The sequence below is a fragment of the Cebus imitator genome, unplaced genomic scaffold (genome assembly GCF_001604975.1).
Source record: "Cebus imitator isolate Cc_AM_T3 unplaced genomic scaffold, Cebus_imitator-1.0 Scaffold586, whole genome shotgun sequence".
In the NCBI taxonomy this organism is placed as follows: Eukaryota; Metazoa; Chordata; class Mammalia; order Primates; family Cebidae; genus Cebus; species Cebus imitator.
In genome coordinates, this window is record NW_016107901.1 from 897,368 (window position 1) to 920,671 (window position 23,304).

At 45.2% G+C, this 23,304-nt stretch overlaps 1 long non-coding RNA gene across 1 annotated transcript in view; it reads right to left on the reverse strand.

The window, feature by feature from the left end:
• Window positions 1-23,304, reverse strand: part of LOC108294540 — a 46,898-nt gene that overhangs the window by 15,677 nt on the left and 7,917 nt on the right. Inside the window, exon 2 of the long non-coding RNA XR_001821086.2 lies at window positions 4,815-4,928. This is a non-coding gene — a long non-coding RNA (uncharacterized LOC108294540). The remainder of the gene's footprint in view (window positions 1-4,814; window positions 4,929-23,304) is intronic.

Sequence of the window (23,304 nt, forward strand, 5' to 3'; positions counted from 1 at the left end):
AGTATAATATAAAAATTACAAAAGAAGATTGGGTAAGACATGCAAGTTGAATGCAGACATATAATGAGGCAAGTCGTATAAACAAATACAGCCCTCATGGAAAGTTAAAAGGCTATACAAATGTTCACATTACCTAGACCATTCTAACTCCAAGGATTTATTCTAAGAAAACTGTGGAGAGGCCTGTAATCCCAGCAGTTTGGAAGGTCAAGGCGGGTGGATCACCTGAGGTCAGGAGTTCGAGACCAGCCTGGCCAACATGGTGAAAACCCCATCTCTACTAAAAATACAAAAATTCGCTGGATGTGGTGGCACATACCTGTAATCCCAGCTACTCAGGAGGCTGAGGCATGAGAATTGCTTGAACCCGGGAGGCAAAGTTTGCAGCAAGCCAAGATCGCACCATTGCACTCCAGCCTGGGCAACAGAGCAAGACTCCATCTCAAAAAGAAAACAGTGGAAAGGAAAAAAAGCGAAGTCCATGGAAATATTGATTGTAACATGATCTGTAACTGTAAAATAATAATCAAGTATCTAACAATAAGGAAATGGTTAAGAAAATTAGGACATAGTAGCTAAATGGGATATTTAGCTATTAAAATAGTAATTTAAAAGTATAAAATTATATTATGTAATAATATGGAAATATTTGAAAGAAAAATTTAAGGCCATGACTATCATTATTCATATGGTTACAGACATGAAAATAATAGACTAACATGTAAAGTAATTACTTTGTGAGTTTGAGTTATGGGTGACTTTTTTCCTACAATTTTATTTGACAGTTTAAAACACTGTTCTGTAAGAAGAGTCTGAGAGCATGAAGCAGAAGCATGGGCAGGAAAGAAAGCTGAGCCGGTTCCAGCTCTCACAGAAACCAGGGCTGCAAGGCACCCAGCTGAGGCACAGGTGCAAAAACGTGTAGACTTCGTCTGAGGCTCAAAGACTATTTCCGGAATGCCAAATTCTCTAAGTAACACTGAAGTTAATTTGTGTTCCTTACAGGACTGACCAAACTACAGCAGCCGTGTGCCCTCCCGTAGGGCCTGCCCCTCCTGGGAACCCCAGGTCACCCTCACTGTCTAGGAATTACAGTTGAGAACAATCAACCCCACGCTTCTGAAATGTATAATAACCGATCTTTCAAAGTTGATTTTTCACTTCTTGAATCTTCCCAGAACAAAATGATGTCACAGGGTGGTACCCACAAGGACAGGTTCCACAGGTATATCGTTTGCTCCAGCACCCAACAGAACAAGGTTTTATGTGAGTGTGTGCAAGAGAGAGAGAGAGAGAGAGAGGGAGGGAGAGACAGGGAGAGAGGGAGGGGGGAGAGAGAGAGATGGGGGGAGAGAGAGATTTCTTCATTTTCATCCACTTCCTCCACCCCACGACTGATGGATCTCTTCTGATGATTAATCATCATAAAAGGGAGGCACGAGAAGAAACGAGGCCAGAGAGGAGGGAAGCATGGTGGGAAGGGCGCATGAGCTGTTTGTCTACAAAATACAGCATCCGAATGAGAGGGCAGGAGTGGGCTGAAAGGCAGGTGCTGGGCTTTGCTAGAGGAGAACAGCTCTGAAGTGAAGGAAAGGGGGCTGCAGGAAGGAACGCTGGAGAAGTGTTGTTCTTGGTTTTCAATCTGATAGACTGTTCATGTCCTGAACGCCCCCCCCCCCACACACACACACACAGACACACACAATAGCTGCTGGGGGCAATGGAAGCGTTAATGTGAAAATTATTACACAATGAGTATGTGTAACAAATTATCACATCTTATACCTTGACTGTAACCGCCTTTTATAATAGTTTGGTGGCTGAACTGGGTTTCTTTGCTACCCGAGCCATGAATTTCACAGAAGTCCAGCAGGGCTGCAGAGTGCATGAGGGTCCTCCTTCCACCTCCGGTGCGTGCTGGGATGGTGTAGCCCACGGCCTAGCCCTCCAGTGCCTCTCATGCCAAGAGGGTGAACTTCTGGGCAGCAAGGCCATGCTGAATGGCTAAGGGGAGGTTGGCTGGAAGTCCTCTCTGCTGGGCTTTTTCCAAGGAAGGGGAGTGAAGGCAGCGTCTTCAGCATCAACGTTGCAGGCTAAAAGCTGCCAAGGGGAAGAGCATTTCCACGGGAAGAGGGATTGTGTGCCATGGACATCACGCTCTGGAGAAAGGCACTGAAACGTAGAGAAGGTCTGTACTTTTGCCACATGTTCAGTATTAGTTCTCTTCTGGGGCAATACTTAAAACATTCAAGTGGTTAGGACCTAACCATTCTAAATTAAACATACATTAACCCTGTAGTTGCTGGAAGGGGAAAAGAGTGACAGGGTGACAGGGCACTGGGAAGGGAGTAGGTTTGGAGTGGTGGCCATTTACCAAGCAGTTGGAAACATCTCAATATTTTAACAAGACACAAGGCCATCTCAGTGCTTATTAACCAGTTACCATCCTTGGTCCTTCCTCTTCTATTCTTCTTGGTGGCTGCAGCCTCTATTTGTTCTTCCTTTGCCTTCGCCAGCTGAGCACAATTCCTTCTCCCTCTGTTCACGAGTCACGTCACGTGCTTCCCTTTCTGTATGGTAGGGACTGGGATCCCACATGTGATCTTATTGCTTAGGTGAGATGAGGGCAAGTCAGCAGTGATGCCATAGCCAAACTAAGACCCACCATCACCAAGGAGGCCACGGTCTGTTCCTCTTGTGGCCAGGAAGCCAGAGGGCACCATAGTGGCCAAGCAGTGTCCACAGGGACGTTCCCAATGGGAAGCATGTTCCATGACAGGCACTGGCGCAGCAGGCACCCTTGCAAACCACTGACCGCCTGGATCACGGTGGGGATCACGGCGGGGATCACGGCAGGGATCACGGCAGGGATCACAGCGGGGGGCTGGCATCAATTCTCGTCCAGTGATACTGACTGAGGAGGCCCGACACTGGCTTTCTCCACATGGTAGAACCTAGGCTGGCAGCCTGAGACCAGGAGAAACCTCCTTCTGGTCTGCCACCTGGCCAGGCATGGAGGGCAGTGATCAGGTTGTGAGTGCTGGAGTCAGACCCTTTGGGCTGCAGTATCCACTCCCCAAGTACCTGCCTGAGTGCCCTTTGGTTACCTCGTCGCTCTGAACTAACAGCTCTAAAATGAGAACAGCAAGTGTACCTACTGCCCTAGGTTAGCGTGGAGGTTAAATGAGTTTGTGTTTGAAGAGTGCTTGGCGCGCAGTAAGGACTCAGGAAAAGGTCTCTTTGTTATTATCACGTTCCCCCTGTTTTATGCTGGAGCTGCCGAGACTCACTTGACTCCTTCGCCCCAATCCTGTCTCTCAATTATACTCACATCTAGATATTGAAAGTAGCCTACTTTGTTCTTAGTTTCTCAGCCTCTCTGGCCTGTGAATACTTATGATGAGCATAAAAATAGCATGCGCAGTTCTCCAAGGGGATTTTGACCTGCTCCTCTGTGGAACTTGCCCCAGGGGTGAGAATCGTTTATTTTTTAATGACAAATTGATCCCTTATTCAATTTGACTCTGAACAAAAATTCCCAAGTACATGAAGAATTTGTTCAGCATTGGCTCTTAGCCTTCCAAAGAAAAAGTGTTAGAGAACTTTGGAGGCCAATGCGGGCAGATCACCTGAGGTCAGGAGTTCAAGACCAGCCTGACCAACATGGTGAAACCCCGTCTTAAAAAAAAAAAAAAAATGTTAGAGAACACCTCCACAAACGCACAGAGATTTGAAGAGCTGGACCTCCGCGAACGACCTGCAGGATGAAGGCTGTGATACACTCCAGAGAACCGTGTTACGGGAGGAGGAAGGTGGAGGTCAGGTTTAACAAACCCAAGAGGAGAGACAATGGGGTGCTGAGCCAGAAAGATGCAAAGCCCAACCTCAGATCCAGATGCACTCCAGGAATAACCCCCAGAGTCTGGATCCAGAAGAGAAGGAAGAGCAGAAGCAGCAGGTGGAGAATAAGAGGAAAGTGGAGCCTGGAACAGCGCTATGGCCTGGCTGGGCCTGGCTTTCGCAGAGAAGGCTTGGAGGGGTCCGTGTCAGCACAGCTGGCCTTGAAGGACCAGGGACCAACCACACGGGATAGCGGGCTGACAAGTTAACTGCCGGACATTCTCGAACCCAGCTGTAGATTGTGTGCCCATGATGACACTTCAAAAGACCAAAACGAAAATCACCATTTGACAAACCAGAGTAGCATCTGTTGCAGGCAAAGGTCATTAATAGGTGTTAAAACCAATGGGGGCAGGGTGGGGGGACTATCTCGAGAAACAGGACATTTGCTTAGTTTCAATGTAGCTCTCTATAAGACACTTAATAATTGCCAAAGAAAAATGGTAAATGTTCTGGTGGAGAAACCTGCCATATACTACCTTAACCAACACACCAAAGTTACTAGACTCGAGAAACAGAGGAGATCATACATTCTGATATGACGCATTTAGGAGGCACAACAGTCATGGTGGGAGAGACTGAGACATGACAACTAAATGCCACCATGGTCCTGACCTGGACCCTGAACCGGGAAAAAGGACATCAGTGGGGCATGGCAATCTGAATAAGGTGTATGGATGTACTTATGGTATTCTGTCAATTTGAGTTCCTTGCTTTGATGATTACACTGCAATTATTCAGGATAGTGACATTTTGGGAAGGTATATAAAGGGTATATTTTTTGCACTATTTTTGTAACTTTTTGTTGTCTAAAATGATTTAAAAATAAAATGTTAAAAATAAAGAATACTTTTTTAAAAGACAAAGAGCAGCAGTAGAAACAATAGCAAGTGATTGCTAGGCACTGTAGTTACCTAATGGAGGCAGTGGTGGAAATTCCCATCCACGACAGAGCCGTGGAGGGAGGCTGGGACCCAGCCAGTAGCCCACAGAAGCCTTGTGCTCCGAAATCAAAGATCCTGACTGACCTGGAGAGAAACAGGAAATGCATTAGCCCTAAGGAAAGGGCTGCTACCTGTCCAGCCCAGCTCCATGCTAGAATGCACATGGGGTGGCTGAAGTCTATGCAGCCCCGGGGTAGAAGCCACGTGCGGACAACGAGGCTTTAGAAATCTGGGAGGTGAGTCACCCTTTCAGAGGACACTGTGTGGCTGCCACAAAGGGCCCAGGCTGCCTGTATGCAGGCTGCTTCACACACAAGGAAAAGAAACTTCTTCCTTGTTTAAGCTATTGCTAGTTGAAATCTTTGTTTTGCTATTAGTTGCAGCTATTCCTCTGTTGCCATCTTGTCCTTGCCCAAAGATGCTGCAGAGAACTGCACTCCCTCCACCACCCAAGAGCCCCTTTCTGAGTGGTCACATGTGTACCCCGTTCTCTGACCTCACACGTACCACCCATGTTATCTCCATTCTGCACACCACAACCCCCAAAGGCCATGAGGCTAGTGCATGGGGATCGAGGTGCACAAGGCGTCCCTGGCGGTGCCATGGTCACACGCAAATTCCGGTGGCAAACAAGGAGAGGCTGTGTAGGGCCTTGGGGCCCTTGGATGGGTTTCCGCCCCCTCCATGCACACCCCCTCCTCCCGATCCTGTGCCTGTACCTGTGCTCTCGGCGCACTGTACACTTCCCTGCATTCTGTGGGTTCTCCGATGCCTCTGAGCCTTTGATATACAATACAGCTTCTTCTGCCAGGAGCATCCTCTATTCCACCTTTTCACCTGTGCCACCTATTTTATTCTTCCGGTTTCTGCTTAAATATCATCTCTTCCAAAAAGCCTTCCCTGACCTCGGAAGACGGGTTAGACGCCACTCTGGTGTGCGACTATTCTCACTTCATCTTTCCCCATCACAGTGTCCACCACATCCCATCATCATCACTCACTGATTTGTCCATGTGGACTATGGAGCAAGCACGCTGAATCCCCAGAACCTAACGCAGTACCTGGAATATAGCATGACTTCAATAACTAATGGACGAGCGGGTCAACGGCAGACTGTATGAGTCACATGTTAATCATGATTTATCCCAGTGGTATGAAATTGGACGGCTTGCAACACCTCTGGCTTCTCAAAGTTACAGCTATCGCTAGCTTTTGTGAGACCACCCAGACCCCCACTGAGCCCAGCTGCGGCACTGTTTCATAGCAATGGATTCACTGGACCATATTCTGAAGTAGGGGTGAGACTGAAAATGGGAAGGCTTTCCCATGAGCCATTGATTTCGTTAATCTCATCCCCACTACTTGCATCACCCACGAGAAGGAGAAAGTGAAGTTATCTGTGCTGCTGTCTCCAATTCAAGCTGGGAGGAAAAAAGAAGTAGTGTTTCCCATCACAAAGAGAAACAAAGGAAAAATAACGATCCTTTAAAAGAGGTTGACGATTTCAACACCTCCAATCCACTCATTCATTCAGCACAGCAAACCCTACTTAGTAAAGTCAGACAAAAAATGTCCCATTAAAGAAGCACACAAAACATTTGCATTTGAATGAGTAAAATTCCAAAACCCCAGTACTGTAAAGCAGCAGCTGTGGTGGGGGAGAAAAGAAGTTTTGGACTCGGAACTCTAGGCCTGGCTCTGCTTCCAGTAGCTTGGTGACTTTTCCAACTCAGCCACACTGGACTTGGGTTTTCTTTTTGGTACATGAAATGTTGAACTAAATAAATGACCTCTAATAGTCCCAGCCAAGTTTATCTCTTATCGTTGCGTGCAATAGACACAAATGGTAGTTTCTAATCATCTCCCCCAACTAGTCCACACCCAGGAGAGCCTGGAGGTCAGGGAGCGGCACCTTCAGGGAAGGATTATGCAGCTATATTTTCCCCAGTATCTCTCTTAGATCATCAGTAGTGGTGGAAATGCTTTCAAACCTGGAAGTCCCTGGGCATAGGTGAGAGGTGAGTCTTAGGCTAACCTTACTGAAAGATCATAAAAGTCTATAAACTTTTCTCACTTTTTTCCTTTTTTGCTTTGTGCAGCAAAATCTTCTTTCTCAGGAGCTGAGGAGTCAGAGAACATTTGGTGCTGCTGTGTCTAGGTAGGGGTTTCCTGTCTGTAATTTCCGCTCCAGACAATCTGGGTTCCTTGAGGAATGGCTGTCAGCACTGTTCCTTGGCAGACGGGGTGGATTCTTCATGGAGTTTCTATTACTGTTTCCTTAAACTGTTATTTTAAAGTATTACTGATATTTTACTTTACAGTATAAAAGTCTTGTGCTTCTAAGTAATAGTAATTATGATTTGATGATAATCAACCATGTGCAAGTTTGGGGGATGTAAGCTTTATATGCATATTATAATTTAACTGTCAAAATGTACCTTTGACTGAAGGGTTCGTCTTCATTTTACAAAGAAACAAAAACTAAAGTAACTTGCTGCAGTCAAACAAATGGAGGAGGTAAAATCCGGTCCCGGGTCACTGTTACCTTGGTTTCTCACCCACTCCTCCTTCCAGAGGTCAGGATTCATATCTTTCACTTCCATTTTTTTTTTTTTTTTTTTTTTGAGACAGAGTCTCGCTCTGTCGCCAGGCACCAGGCAGGAATGCAGTGGCGCGATCTTGGCTCACTGCAACCTCCGCCTCCTGGGTCCAAGCAATTCTCCTGCCTCAGCCCCCCGAGTAGCTGGGACTACAGGCGCATGCCACCACGCCCAGCTAATTTTTGTATTTTTTTTTAGTAGAGACGGGGTTTCACCATGTTGGCCAGGATTCATGGTTTTTAATTCCCAAATTCTTTACATTTTTTATATAGAAGAAATATTTATTAGCATAAATTGTATTTCATCCTGATACATTCTCTGTAATTTAAATATAATGAATTTAGAGCCATATAAAATCTCATCTCAATGAAGAGGCTTGAGGAGACTTGGTGATGGGGGCCCACTCCTCCCAGCTGGGAGCTGAGTGCCTTCTGAGCTTAGGGAGACCAGGCATGAGCTTACAGTGGTTCCAGCTGGAATACGATGTGTAGGAAGGAAAGATCCCAAGGAATTGTAGGTTGCTGGGTTGGTGGCTGGATCCAGAGAGCGGTGGTGAGTGAGAGCGCGGGATGCAGAAAGGTTCCCACACTTATCATTAGAAAGTGAATCACACCCATCCCTGTATGGACATCAAGGGAGCACCTAGAGTTGGTGATGGGGACAGAGGAGCTGAGGGTGAGTGGAGTGTGAGGAACCTGGGGGGCTGCTGTGTGGTCATGAGTCCAGTTTTAGATGTGGCTACAAACGTTATTGAGAAGTTTGACTGAAAGCCTATACTTAAGTGAAATTGGAAGCTATGTGATCAGATGAGGTTAAAAAAAAATAAAAACATCAAGTATGAGAGGAGAATGGATTGACTGGGGACGATCGATGTTCAGGAGGTGATCAAAGAAAGAAACGTCCTAAAAAGCCCACAGGGAGCAGGAAGAGAGCAGCATGGAAATGGGGAAGGATGGCGCTAAAGAGAATGCTAAGGAAAAAGTAGTCAAGAGTGAAAAATGTCAGAGGTTGAGACTGTGTCAAGCTAATCATTAAGATAATTGCTTTAACGCTACTGCAATAGACTACTTGACTAGTAGAAACACTTAATGACAAAATGGGTATAATTTCTCCATTATACGTAATTTTTTCAGTTCCTGAGAGCCTGAAACACAGATGATTACATTGGTGGAGAAAAGTAATTCCACTAATGGACCATGACAGAGACCACTAAAGATTTGTTTTGCTTACTTAATAGTTCTTATTGACATTTTGAAAACAAATTTTGTCCATTTCACAAGTCAATAATATCTATTCCAAGGTTGGTAATTGTGAGATGAAGGCGACCAGAACACTGACTTCATCTCCAGGGAAGTGTCTTCCAATAAGAAACCCTCCCGAGGTGCATGCGGTCAAGTGCCTGATGAGTATTTCATATGTCTGTTAGTCATTCTCCCAGCATTTAGCTCATCGCACACTTTTCCTTCATTTAACAAGTTTTTTCACTTTTCTAATTTAGAAGCATTTCAGAAATTGATTGTGATGCTCTAAGCATGAACAGCTTTGACCTTATCACCGTGGAAATGAGTTCATTGTCACTCCTGTTGCCAAAACCCATCCAGGGCACACTGTGATGCTGGTTTGAGATAAACAAAACAGAATGAGAAAGATTTTCCTTGGCATGAAGGGCAATTGTCTCCCAAAGAATCCCAATCTCTTTCTCTGACAAAAATGAATGTGAAACTTGGCTTCTGATACCAAAGAGTAATTTAAGAGATAGCATGTGTCAACTTGGTGGTGGTAATTCCGTAAATGAAGCTGTGGGCAGCACAGGACCAACATGGGTGTGTATGTAAAACCAAGAAAAGAACCTTTAAGAGTTGGAGCCACATCAGCGGCTGCCCTCCCTCCCTCTGTGCCTTCTGTGCTCAGCTGCAACACTGCAGTAAATTAGTCAACCCCTCCCCATCAGCTCCAGGTCGCTACCGAGATTGCATTTCCAGTAAAGATGGTCTTTCTCTCTGCATTTGTTACTTTCGAATGACGACTTTATCATTACTCATTCTGCTATTCTCCCATTCACTCAACAAATGGTTTTTTTTTTTTTTTTTTTTTTTTTTTTTTTTTTTTGGAGTCTCAGTTTTGGGCCAGGCTGGAGTGCAGTGGCAGGATCTCGGCTCACTGCAACCTCCATCTCCCAGGTTCAAGCAACTCTCCTGCCTCAGCCTCCTGAGTAGCTGGGACCACAGGTGCACGCCACCACGCCCAGCTAATTTCCATATTTTTTAGTAGAGACAGGGTTTCACCATGGTCTCGATCTCTTCATCTTGTGATCCGCCCACCTCAGCCTCCCAAAGTGCTGAGATTACAGGCGTGAACAAATGTTTTTTGATTGCCTTTCTATGCACCTGGTACTATTGTAGCTATACACAAGATAAAGTCTCTTTCTTAATAGGGCTTGTATTTTACTGAGGAGAGGCAGACGTGCATGGCCCCAGGGACTCGGTTCCTCCCTGCCTTTATATAGAAATAGCTCAGTAGAGCACTTAGTAGGCGCTCTACCTGAGTCTCACAGGAGCAGGTAGCTCAGCAGAGCACTTGGTCAGGGTCTCCACCCAGGTCTCACAGGAGGACGGTAGCTCAGTAGAGGGCTTGGTAGGCACTCTACCCCAGCCCAACAGGAGGGCCGGTGAGTGTCTGGTTGTCAGGTTCTGGAGGACCTTTCCTTCCAACAAGGCCACTTTCTCAACTAGGGAATGTGTGTGGTCCCTCGGAAATCCTCTGTCCCTTCTCTTATAGGCACCATAAATATACAGATCGCCACGGGGACATCGTCCTTCCTTGCTGGTACCTTGGTCATGGTGCCCCAGACCATCTATATCCTAAGAGCTAGGGAGTAACACGACTTGAGAAGACCGTGTACCCCACTATTCTGTGGCCTGTTTTCCTCCAGTAAACTCTATTTTACATCTAAACTTTGTGGTGCTGGAACAAATAGACAATTTTCTTTTTCTTTTCTTTTTTTTAAGACGGGGTTTTACCATATTGATCAGGCTGGTCTTCAACTCCTGACGTCAGGTGATCCACCCGCCTCAGCCTCCCAAAGTGCTAGGATTACAGGCATGAGCCACCGCGCCCGGCTCAAATAGACAATTTTCAACAGCGAGCACTAAGTGTGATGAAGGGAAAGAACGTAGCCTGAGACAGGGGCTGAGGCCAAGTGAGGAGTACTTCACGTGGGCATCCAGGGAGACCTCTCTGAGGAGACAGCGATAGAATCAGAGCAAGAATGACAAAAGGCAGCAGGCTGGTGAATGAAGAAAGAAGATTCAGGCACAGGACTAGCAAGTCGGGAGGCCTGGATGAGAGGGGGAGCTTGACACATGTGTGGTGGGAAAGAGCCAGGAGCACGGTGAGGAGGGGGAAGAGAGGGAGCCTGGGGTCCGTACGAGGGTAGGTTTGACTGCAGCCACAGCAAGCAGCTGTGAGAAGTGAAGGTGAAGAGTTACATGATGTGATGACCGTATTTAAAAGTTGAGCTCTTGCATGTGGAGGAAAACGGCACACAGAGCCACGATTGAAGGCAGAGAACCCAGCAAGGAGGCTGTCACCACTGCGCAGACTAGAGCGAAGGGCAGAGCGGCAAAGACTGTCCAGGGCAGGGAAAGGTGGCAGAGCGGACGGCTCCGGATGCAGTGAGAGTGAGTGCTTTTAGTCCCTGCGGGCACGATCACACAAAGTCATGTAAAAGTTGCCATTGACCGAAAAAAAATTTTAAAAAGAAAGACAGTAATATAGGAGGCAACAGGAAATGAAGATGACTAGAGAATCTCACGCCAATGCGAAGTCCGCAAGGCCACGGTTTGCACAAAGCAAGCGGTTCTGATGCATTGCTGGCACATTGATAACTCCTCAGCTTGCTGGCTGCGGCCCCCCAGGGGCTCCCCGAGGAGGTCTAGCAAGCTGGTGCTCACCGCAAAAGCGTGGCCCAAGATTTCAAAAAGGGAGACAGACAAGATAACCACAGCTTGTGAGAAGCAAACTCACAGCGTTTACGGAAGATAGGACCGGAGGCCCGGCTGACTTGGGGGGCTGCCGCTAGAACTGACCTCAGAACGGAGCCAGTCACAAGATGCCAGGGAAACCACAAAAGAGAGGTGGGGGGCCAACGAACGACAGAGCAAGCCCTCTGCGTCAGGCGCTTTGCTCCCGTTGTCCCCGGTGGTCCTCAAAGCAGCCTCGGGAGAGACGTCTGGTTTCGTCGTTTCTCTGGAAAACGAGCTGAAGCTCAGGGAGCTTTGGTAACAAGCTCAAGGCCTTAGGAGTAGCCCAGGGCTGCCCTCTTCCAGCTTCGGCTCATCTCTCCACAGCGCGGGGAACGCGGATGGGGCCGCGGGGCCTCAGGGTCGGGCCTTAGCGAGGGAAGCCTGTCCGGTCCTTGCAAGGCCCAGCTGGAAAGTGACCTTTTCCTCGCGGTCTGCAGCCCCCTGTCTCCAGCCTCGTCTGTTTGCCAGCTCCCCGCCAGCCTCCAGTGACCGGTTATCCTGAACTTCGTCCTCTGATCTTCAAGGCAGTGGGGTGGTCGCCATCTGAGCTTTCACCAACACGTGGCACAGGCCGGGGGCCAACCCCACAGTACAAGTCGTGGAAATGGGAGGTTCACCTGGCGCCTCCTCCTCCTGCAGGACCCTGCCCTCGGCCCCTGCCTGCCCTCCTCTCTCCAGTCGGCCCTTAGCTGCTCTGTACATCCAGGCCAGAGTCCACGATTATCTGTAGAGTTCGTGTGATGGACAAAACTTTGTCATTACCAAGAAATACTCTTTTCTTTCTTTCTTTCTTTTTTTTTTTTTTTTTTTAAGACGGGGTTTCACCACGTTGGTCAGGCTGGTCTTGAACTCCCGACCTCAGGTGATCAGCCCGCCTTGGCCTCCAAAGTGCTTGGATTACAGGCGTGAGCCACCGCGCCTGTCCTCTTTTTTTTTTTTTTAAGATGGAGTCTTGCTGTGTCGCCAAGGCTGGAGTGCATTGGCATGATCTCGGCTCACTGCACCCCCTAACCTCCCAGTTCCAGCAGTTCTCCTGACTCAGCCCGGGATTACAGGCACACACCACCACGCCCGGCTAATTTTTGTATTTTCAGTGGAGACGGGGTTTCACCACGTTGGCCAGGCTGGTCTCAAACTCCTGACCTTAGGTGATCCACCCATCTCGGCCTCACAAAGTGCTGCGATTACAGGCGTGAGACACCGAGCCCAAAAAATAATCTTTTAAACAAGACCTTCTGAATCTAACGGGTGGTTTCCAGGCTGGATTAATTTTCCTTTCTCCCTCCGCGCTCTCATAGCCTGGTCCCGGCTCCCTGGGCAGGCCCGTTGCTGCAGGTGCCCCGCCTCCCCGGCAGGTGCCTCGCCTCCCGGGCAGGTGCGGGCACTCACGCGTCTGCACTGCCCTCTAGTGGCCGATCTCCTGAAACGCGAATCGGGTGCTCTGGGAAGCAGAGCGCTCGTCCGGACGTGAGGCGCCTTCTCACGGGCTTGCACTGTCGGGAACCGGCTGCAGCAGACGGGAGGCTCCCTAATAACGGCAGGGATTACTGAGTGGCGACCGTTTACGCTTTTCACTTTTATTTGCAAAAACTCTATTTCGAAGCTCTCGAGATGTGTAAAGGACCTGTGGCGTAGCCGCTGAGTGAAGACAGTCATTAAGCATGTTAGAGAAGACTCCCTTGTATAAGCACCTGGAAAAGAAAGTACTGAGGATCAGTCGTGTCAGTGACGGGCAGGGCCGCCAGTGGACGGGGCTTCGCTGAGAAAGACACCGTACACTTGCTTTCTCTGAGTTACACCGCCATCTCGTGTCTTTTCTCCATACTCCCCATAAAACTCTGCTAACCGGCTACTTTGAGCACTTCTAAATGTTTTCTAACAGAAAAACGTTGGAATGTTCTTTCAAAGCTCAAACAGGAGAACTTAAATACACATAAACTTTTCTTTAAAAAGAAACTGCATTGAGGTGCAGTTGTTATTCAATAAACTGCACCTTTATATCAGTTCGAGGAGTTTTGGCAAACGTATACACCCCTTCAACCCCAAACAGGATGTAGATTTCCATCACCTCCCAAGGTACCCTTGTGCCTTTTACAGGCAAGCCCACCCAGCTCTTGTCCAGGAAACCACTGATCTGCTTTCTGTCAGCAAAGATCCGTTTTGACTTTTAAGAATTTCATCTAAGGAATTATATAGCACGTGCTCTTTTGTGTCTATGTAAATGCTTGGTTTTTCCATTCAACATAACACTTTTGAGATCTGTTCATTTGTTAAATCTAACAGTGTCTTATTCATTTTAGCTTCTTGGTACTATTCCCTTGTATGAATACATCCCAATTTATTGACCCAGGATCCCGTTGATGGGTATCTGGGCTGCTTCCAGTTTTTGACTATTATGAATAAGATTGCTGTGAGCAAGTGTGTACAAATATTCTCATTTCTCTTGGTAAATACCAAGAAGCAAATTGCTGGGCCTTAAAGTTAGTAGATGTTTAACTTTATAAAACTAACAGCCAAAGTATTTTCTAAAATAGTTATACTATTTTCTTTTCTTTTCTTTTCTTTTTGACGGAATCTCACTCTGTCACCCAGACAGGAGTGCATGGTGCGATCTCAGCTCACTGCAACCTCCACCGCCCAGGTTCAAGCGATTCTCCTGCCTCAGCCTCTAGAGTAGCTGAGATTACAGGTGCCTGCCACCACACCCAACTAATTTTTGTATTTTTGGTATAGACAGGGTTTCACCATGTTGGCCAGGCTGGTCTCAAACTACTGACCTCAAGTGATCTGGCCTCCTTGGCCTCTCAAAGTGCTAGGATTACAGGCATGAGCCACAGCACCTGGCCCGTTACACCATTTTCTATTCCCACAGCAATCAGTGAGAGCTCAGGCTGAGCTGTCTTTGTCAATATCTGGTATCATCATCCTTTTGAACATCATTGATTTAGTGGGTATGTGGAGGTGACTGATGGTGAGTTTAACTTGAGTTTTCCTGCTAATAATGTTGAGCATCTTCGAATATGCTTATTGGCTATTTAAATGTATTGTTTGGTTAAAGTCTGTTTAACTCATTTGCTTGTCTCCCTTTATAAAATTGGGTTATTTATCTTCTAATTGTTGAGTCATAAGATTTATTTATAAATGATGCTCTATATAAGTATCTTGCCCGTATATATATAAAGAGAGAGAGAGAGTTACTATTTTTTTCCTAGTTTGTTTACTCTTAACAGTATTCTTTAGGGAGGAAACATTTTAAATTTTGATAGTCTAATTTATCAGTTTTTATAGTTACAGATTTCTGTTATTTCAAAAATGTTTGCCTACATTGAGATCACAAAAATTTTCTCTCATGTTTTTCCTGGAAGTTTTATAGTTTTAGTTTTTGCATTTTCACCCATGATCTTTTTCATGTTAATTTTTGTGTTGATATGTTGGAAGTACTAAAGATTTTTTTTCCCATGCAGATATATAATTGTACCAGCATCAGCTCTGTTCCTGTTCTTCGAGAAAATAAGTTCAGTCTTTTGCCATTAGGTATGATGTTAGCTGCACATTTTTAAAGTGTCCTCTATAAGCTTGAAAGTTTCTTTTTATTCCTGCTTTGATGAAAGTTTTTGTAATAAATGTGGCTAAATTTTGTCAAGTGCACTTTTTCTTCTAGTCCTAGGGGAGAAAAAAAATTTCCCCCTTCTATTAATATGAGGAATTACATTGGTTTTTCAAATTTTAAGACAACCTGGCACTTCTAAGAAATATTCCACCTGATTGTAATATATTGTCCTTCTTCTACACAGATGGAATCTATTTGTTAATATCTTGTTAAAGATTTTTGCATCTAGATTTATGAAGAATATTGATGTATCCTGTAAAGTATTTGTCTGGTTTTGGTATCAGCATGATGCTGGCTTCAAAAATTGAGTTGGAAAGAGTTCTCTTTATATTCTGAGAGAGGTTATGTTTTATTACAATTATTATTTCTTTTTAAATGTTTGCTAAAATTCACCAGTGAAGACATTTGGGCCCTGGAGTTTTGCCATAAGAAGGAAATTGTGAATTTTATTTCTTTAGTGCACATAGAGCTATTCAGATTTTCTGTCAACAATTTTTGTTGTATGAGTAATTTTTTCATTGCTTCTACGTTATGAAATTTAATGGCATAAATGTATTTGTACTGTTATTACCCATTTAATGGTTCTAGGATTGGTAGCACTGCCTTTTCTTTCATTCCTAATACAGGAAATTCCTATTTTTTTCTTTTTTTCTCATCAGTTTAGCAATAGATTTATCGAGACTGATTTTTCAAAGAATCCCCTTTTTAGTTGTATTGATTTATCTCTGTTGTCTATTTCTAGGGGCAGCACATTTTTCTGTAAGCAGCTAATACATATTTTAGGTTTGCCGGCCGTATGATTTCCAAGGCAGCATGAGGCAATAATAAGTAAATGAATTAGTGGGACTATTTTCAAACACAAATATTCACAAAAACAGGGGTGAAGCCAGATTTTTGCCTGAAAGTTGTGATTTGCTGACCCTTGTTTTATTAATTTCAACTCTGTCTTTACTTTTTGCTTCTCTCTACTTTCTTTGGTGTTAATATTCTCGTGTTTCCTAGCTTTCTCATGTAGAAAGCGTAATTCCTTGGTTTTGAAGAACATTTCCAATGGAAATGGAATTCAAGGTTCACACTCCCTCGTCTCACTCCCCACTCCCACTAGTGGCATAAAGAGGTGATTCTGCCCTTAATTCCTTCCGAGGATATATCTGCTCTTTCGCTGATTTTATCGTTAGCAGATATATATCTGCCGTTGGTTACATGATTATATGTGTACTTTTAAAAATCGGGCTATTTTTAAGATTATATTTTTCTATTGTGTATTTTACTTAGGTTTTTGAGCTTGTTGGACATGTCAGTTTATAATTAATCAAACTTGGAAGAATTTTGTGTTCAGAGATGTGACATTGGCACCTATGCCAATGTGAATCAGCTACAGTGGAAATATTTACATCGCGAAAATTGGCCAGTGCTACAGATTGAGGCTTTTGTTCTCCATAAAGGCATTTGTTAAAATTTGTCAATATATTTCTGCCCACAGGTCACTAATGTTGGGCTCATTTTCCCTCTTTGCTTCTACTATCCTAGTTTCTATTGCTGTGTTCAAATTACTGATCTTTTCTTCTGAAGTTCTCATTGGACGTTATAGCTATAGTGGGAATTTTTCATTCTAGATATATTTTCTTTTTAGCTCTAGAGGTTCTGTTTGGTTCTTGTTAAAACATTTTCTATTGATCTTTTCATTATGTTTATTTTTCTTAATCTTTGGGCTTATTTGTACAAACGGTTTTAAAGTTATTCACTTAAGTCCTTCCTCTCTGCTATTTCTGTGTCTGCCTCTGTTGACTGATTTTTCTCCTGGTTACAAGCCCACATTTTTCTGCTTTCTTGCATGTTTTGTAACTTTGAGTGGATGTCAAACATAATTTTTTTTTTTTTTTGAGTTGGAGTCTCCCTCTGTTGCCCAGGCTGGAGTGTAGTGGCAAAATCTCAGCTCACTTCAACCTCTGCCTCCTGGGTTTGAGTGATTCTCCTGCCTCAGCTTCCAAAGTAGATGGAACTACAGGTGTCCACCACCACGCCCAGCTAATTTTTGTTTTTTTCAGTAGAGTCAGGGTTTCACCATATTGGCCAGGCTGGTCTCGAACTCCTGACCTTGGGATCCACCCTCCTCTGATGCCCAAAAGGCTGGGATTACAGGCCTGAGCCACTGTGCCCGGCCTCAAACATAATTTTTAATTTCAAGTACGTAGCTTTGATTTTTTTTCCTTCCTTTCTTTGTACAAGTTTTTATGCTATGGCTAATTTAGCCCTGTTACTAAGATGCCACCCTCCTGAGGTTTCTACTGAATGCGCCAGAGAGTCGAGAACTCGCCACCTGGCTGGTTGGAACTCGTAGTCTCCCAGCCGTTGTGTCCTCTGCGAATTGTTCATCTTACAGCTCCTGGTCATTGTTCGCCCGGCTTCATGGTGTTGCATCTTACATAGACATGATTGGCTTTCCTCGGCAGACTCAATGGGAGCTGTCTGCAGATTTCTAGAGCTCTTTTTCCATTTAGCACCCTCCTCTGTGCTAATCTGCCCTAGAAATTCCAGCCATCTGTCTTCCTCATCGCCAATAATTACCTTTCTCTGCACAGAATCTTTTCTCCTTACCTGTGGCTTTGGTTTGAAAACTGCCTTTCCAGCAGAATTCTGGGATGATAGCCTCACTCTGTTTTTTTTTTACCCTCCCCTTGTGGATCATAGTCTTGTATTCCTGTTTCCCAGTCTGAAAGAGTTGCTTTACACATTTTGTCCAGTTTTCTCATTTTTGGTATTGGGAGGACAGGTCTTGCTCCAGTTTCTCCAACATGACTGGAAGCTGAAGTCCTTGTACACTCTAGACCCGACCAATGATCTCTTCTTCCCTCACTGAGGATCTCTCAACCCCTTGGACAGAGCTGTTTTTTGTTTGTTTGTTTTTGTTTTTTAACAGAGAGACAGGGTCTTGCTCTGTCACCCAGGCTAGAATCATAGTTCATTGCAGCTTTGAACTCCTGGGCCCGAGAGATCCTCCCACCTCAATTTCCTCAGTAGCTAGGACACAGGAGCATGCCACCATGCCCAGCTAGGTTTTATTTTTATTTTATTTTATTTTATTTGTAGTGATGGGGTCTCACTATGTTGCCCAGGCTGGTTTCAAACTCCTGGCCTCAATTGATCCTCCCACCTCGGCCTCCCAAAGCCCTGGTATAACAGGGATAACTGAGGCACAGTGCCTGGCCTCAAAAGAGCTCTTGTCAGAACTATCCGTCTTAGATGGGAAGGGTTATGAACAATAATAAGAAGATATGAAAATCCACTTAATTAATCCCACTTATAACTGAGGGAACTGGACATTGCAGCTGGATGGTCTTTTGCAGAGTGAATAAATTATGTCCTTCCTTGACTCTTAATTCTTAGACTGAACTGAACTAACCTGAGGACTAGATATTAAATTTCCCATTTCGAAAAACAGGTAGAAAGTAACCATCCAGGGGCCAGTGAGGGATGGTAGAAAAGCACGCAGATAAAATGGGCGAAAAATCATCTGTCCTGGGAGTTAGGAAGCTTCGTTCAAAAGCCTCAGTATGTATTTTCCTCATTTGCTTCCATTTCTGTCTGTAACAGTAGGCAATTGAACTTTTTACCCTGTAATAATCCTTCTGGCTCCTTCATTCTTCCACTGTTTTGGTTGCTCTCCCTGGCTAGCATTACCCCGTGTGAAGTGGGGTCACCTCGGTAGGCTGGAGCAGATCACTGCCACTGCACCAACGAGCACAGGGTAGGTCTCAGAGCAGCTCAGGGGAAGTGACTGGTGTGGAAAAACAGGACATATCCAATAGCTTCTTGAAATAATGGAGAGATCTCTGTGCTTTCAGGTTAAAAAAGACTTCTGAGTGAAAAGGATCACAAGATGGCAGGCCCTGATATTTTAATTCCCCATCTTCTTACTAAAATAGCAAGGCTGTGAAGTAAAACAGGCGCCTGGAATTCACCTCCTCCAACATCCGATGCCATCAGCAATAATGACTGACAGCAGCAAAAGAGCAAGAGCAGGAAGCCGGGACAGGAACGTGTGCCACTTCATGGCACCGTCATGAAATAAGAAAGCAGAAAAAGAACATTCTGCCGTGGCTTGGCATAGCTCCCTGTCATGGACCCTGCGCCCCAGAAACAGAGTAAATAAAATGTTGAGACTTTCCACAAATCATCCCTGCTTTGGAGAAATGTCAGAGGGGTGGAGCTGGAAGCTCACGCAAAGTCAAAACACAGTCCAAGAGCAGAGGCCTCTCCAGTGAGAGGCGGAGTGCGGGCCAGAGGGACGCCGTCTGTGGTCCTGGAGGAAGAACCTGAGACCCAGGGTTGTCCCTGCTGTCACTGCGCCCTGGATAGGGCCCTGGGTCAGACCTCTGAGGAGGAAACAGAATCCGCATTCTTAGCAAAGGAGCAGCTGGAGTGAGGCCTAGTCATTTGTCTCCATTTCCAGGTACAGAGAAGGGAACACAGCAAGGCACAGCTTGCAGGCCACAGCTCTACGGGGCACAGGGGACTCTGGAAATGCACCGAGGGCACGGAGGGAAGCCCGGCCACATGGCAGGTGGGGTGGGGGGAGGCAGAGCCCCCCACCCTGTGTGAGAAAAGCCATGACAAGATTATATGCTCTTCAGCCTTAAATTTTAAACTTTTATAACATACATTTTTTTAAAGGATCTACTAAATTTAAATTATACAAACATGCCACTGAAATACAAATACACGGAGAGGTGGTAAGTTGCCTGAAGAAGCCAGATGAGGAGCCTGGTGAGTGGGCAGCTTGGAGACAAGAGGCCTCCATGGCCACTCCCTGCAGCCAGAGAGGTCTAAGGCCTGAGCCCCGCAAAACGCTTCCCCATCAGCGAACTAACCTAAAAATAAAATGAAACAGGATGGAAGATGGCCCCACTAAAGAAAAAAATGAGACTCAAAAGAACGTCACAGAATAAATTTAAAATAGCAAGAAACATAGTTAAAAACTGAGTTAATAAAGTACAAAAAAAAGTAAAAATATAAAAATAAACAACAACTTTGAGCTAACTGAGGTAAGTACAGACTGTTTAATTAAGGTAAGACAATTAAGAAAATATAAAAAAAACAAAGAAAAACTAATAAAAGGGTAGTCACCTTAAACAGATACTCCAACAGATCAAACACAAAACATATTACAAGGTGTAAGAACACAACGTTTTCCTCAAGTGAAGTAAGAATCGAGCAGTCTTGGGGAAAAAAATGATATAGAATGTCACTTTTCATTGAGATCCTGTTTGTCACTGAAGCTCAGTTGCAAAGAAAGAATCTTTTAACCACATCAAAGGGACAAGGATGGGACAGTCTGAGGTAGCGTCAGATTTCCCCTCTGAAACGCTGAGTGCTAAGATGTAATGGCGTAGTTATCTTTCAGCTAGATTATACAGGAAAGAAGGTGATACCCAAATTTATATGCACCCACGTCACTGAAGTATACAGACAGGCATATTCGAGCACACATCCACCCAGGTAAAACAGTGTCCTGAAGCTCCTTAAGGACAGCTGACAGTAAAATTTAACCAATTAAGAAATAATTTTTAAAATGAAGTCTAAAAACTGTCAGTATTCACAAGAGTATTCACAAAGCTCTCTTCCTAAGAGATTAGTTCTACATTGCAGCAATGGGGCAGGACACTTTCTGATTTTTATATTCCCATGATTACTCTGTGTGTCCAAAAATTACACTTGTTTGAACTGTTCATATTTCTCTTAAGAAGCAGGAAGGAAAAAAAGACAATGAAACCTTGCCTTCTATGTGAATTTATGACGGCTGTCATAACAAAATACCACAGACCGGGAAGCTTGAACAACGGAGACTGACCCTCTCACAGTTCTGGAGGCGGGAGACCTGACATCGAGGCGCAGGCAAGGTTGGTTTCTTCTGAAGGCTCTCTTTATTTTGCGCATCTTTTCCCGGTGTCTTCACGTCACCTTCCTTCTGCGCATCTGTGTCCATAAGGACACCAGTTATATTGGATTATAGCCTACCCCTCTGGCCTCATTTTAACTTTTAACTTTTGTTTTTTTGAGACAGAGTCTTAACTCTGTTGCCGAGTGCAGTGGCATGATCACAGCTCACTACAACCTCCACCTCCTGGGTTCAAGCGATTCTCCTGCGTCAGCCTCCCAAGTAACTGGGATTATGGGTGGTGCGACCCCACACCTGGCTAATTTTTGTATTTTTAGTAGAGAGAGGTTTCCTCATGTTGGCCAGGCTGGTCTCTAACTCCTGACCTCAGGTGATCCACCTGCCTCGGCCTCCCAAAGTGCTGGGATTACAGGTGTGAGCCACCATGCCTGGCCTCTCATTTTAATTTAATAACTTCTTTAGAGACCTTATCTCCAGTGGTGAAAGCCTGTCTCTACAAAAAATATGAAAAAACATTAGCTGGGCGTGGTGGTGTGTGCCTGTGTTTCCAGCTACTGAGGAGGCTGAGGTGGGAGGATCGCTTGAGCCCGGGAGATTGAGGCTGCAGTGAGTTGTGTTAGCACTACCGCACGGCAGCCTTGGTGACAAGGCGAGACCCTGTCTCAAAAAACAAACAAACAAAAACCAGAAAATACCTTATCTCCAAATACAGTCAAATTCTGAGGTCCTAGAGTTAGGCCTTCAACATGTGAATTTTGGGGCGACACCGTTCAGCACATAACATCCTCCATACCGCAAATCATGTAAAGAAGGGACTGCACTCTGTCGTAAGTCGTAACTCATCATACAGCTCCAGGAGATGCAGCAAAGAAGCCAGAACCCTTGCCTTCTTTAAGTAAGCCCACATGACAAGGTTTGTGGTGAAACTGGACTCCGTCAACGTCTTAGTCTTGGGAAAGGCACTGGGCTTTTCAGAATCTTGACAGAAAGATTGACTGGCAGTGGAGGGAAAGCGTGCGGAAGCCCCGACGGGGCTGGGCATGGCTTCAGACAGAGCACAAAGGAAGCGGCGAGATGACTCCCGTTTCTCTCCTTCTCCTAAGATCTCATATTTTGGTTTCAATTTTTACTAAGAGACTTTTAGGGTAGCTTTAGCTTTTCAGAAACATTGGTCAAAGTAGAGAGAGCTGTCACGACCCTTTACACATCCTTCCTGCACGGTTTTCCCTATTATTAATATAGTACTATCGAGCATTTGCTACAATTGATGAACCAATATTGATACACTATTGTTAACTACAGTTCATAGTTTACCCTAGGGTTCACTCCGTAGAGTCCTTCAGGCTTTGACAAATGCCCTGTGGCATCCATACACCATTGTAGAATCAGCGGATGATTTCACCTGCGCTAAAAATCCCCTGGGCTCCACCTATTCTTCCATCTCACCCTCCTCCCTCAGTCCCTCAAGCAGGGGCAGTCACTGATCTTTCCACTGTCTTCATAGTTTTGCTTTTCCAGAATGTCCTATAGGTGGAATCACACAGTGTGTATGTTTTCAGACTGGTTCTTTTTTGCAGCAGTATGAATCGGAGGTTCCTCCCTGTCTTTTCCCGCTGGAGAGCTCATTTCCTTTTAGCATATTCCATTGTTTAGGTTTATCACAGTTTGTTTATCCGTTCATCTGCTGAAGGACATCTTGGTTGCCTCCAAGCCTTGGCAATCGAGAACAAAGCTGCTGTAGACATTTGTGTGTAAGTTTTTGTGTGAGCATAAATCTTCCTGTTATTTATATACTGACCAGTGCAGTTGCTGGAAAGCATGGTGGACTACCTTTAGCTTTGTGTGAAGCTGCTGACCTGCCTTCCGCAGCGGCTGTGCCACCCGCATTCCCACCAGCAACGAAGGAGGAGACTTCCCGCTGCTCCACATCCTTGCCAGCGCTTTTTTTTGAGACAAGCCTTGCAATGTTGCCTGGAGTGCAGTGGCCTGATGTCGACTCACTGCAACCTCCTCCTGGGTTCAAGCGATTCTCCTGCGTCAGCCTCCCAAGTAGCTAGGATTACAGGCGGCGTAACCTCAGGCCTGGCTAATTTTTGTATTTTTTGTAGAGGCGGGGTTTTAGCAGAGATGCCAGTGTCTTGGACTTCAGGCATTCGAATAGGCTTGCAATAGCATCTCATTGTTTCAGTTTGCAATCCCCTGATGACAGGTAATAGTACCTTTCCATATGATTATTTGCTATCTGTGTATCTTCTCTCATGAAATGTCTCTTCAGACCGTTTGCTTATTTTTTAATTAGGTTGTTTTCTTCTGAAATATACTAAGA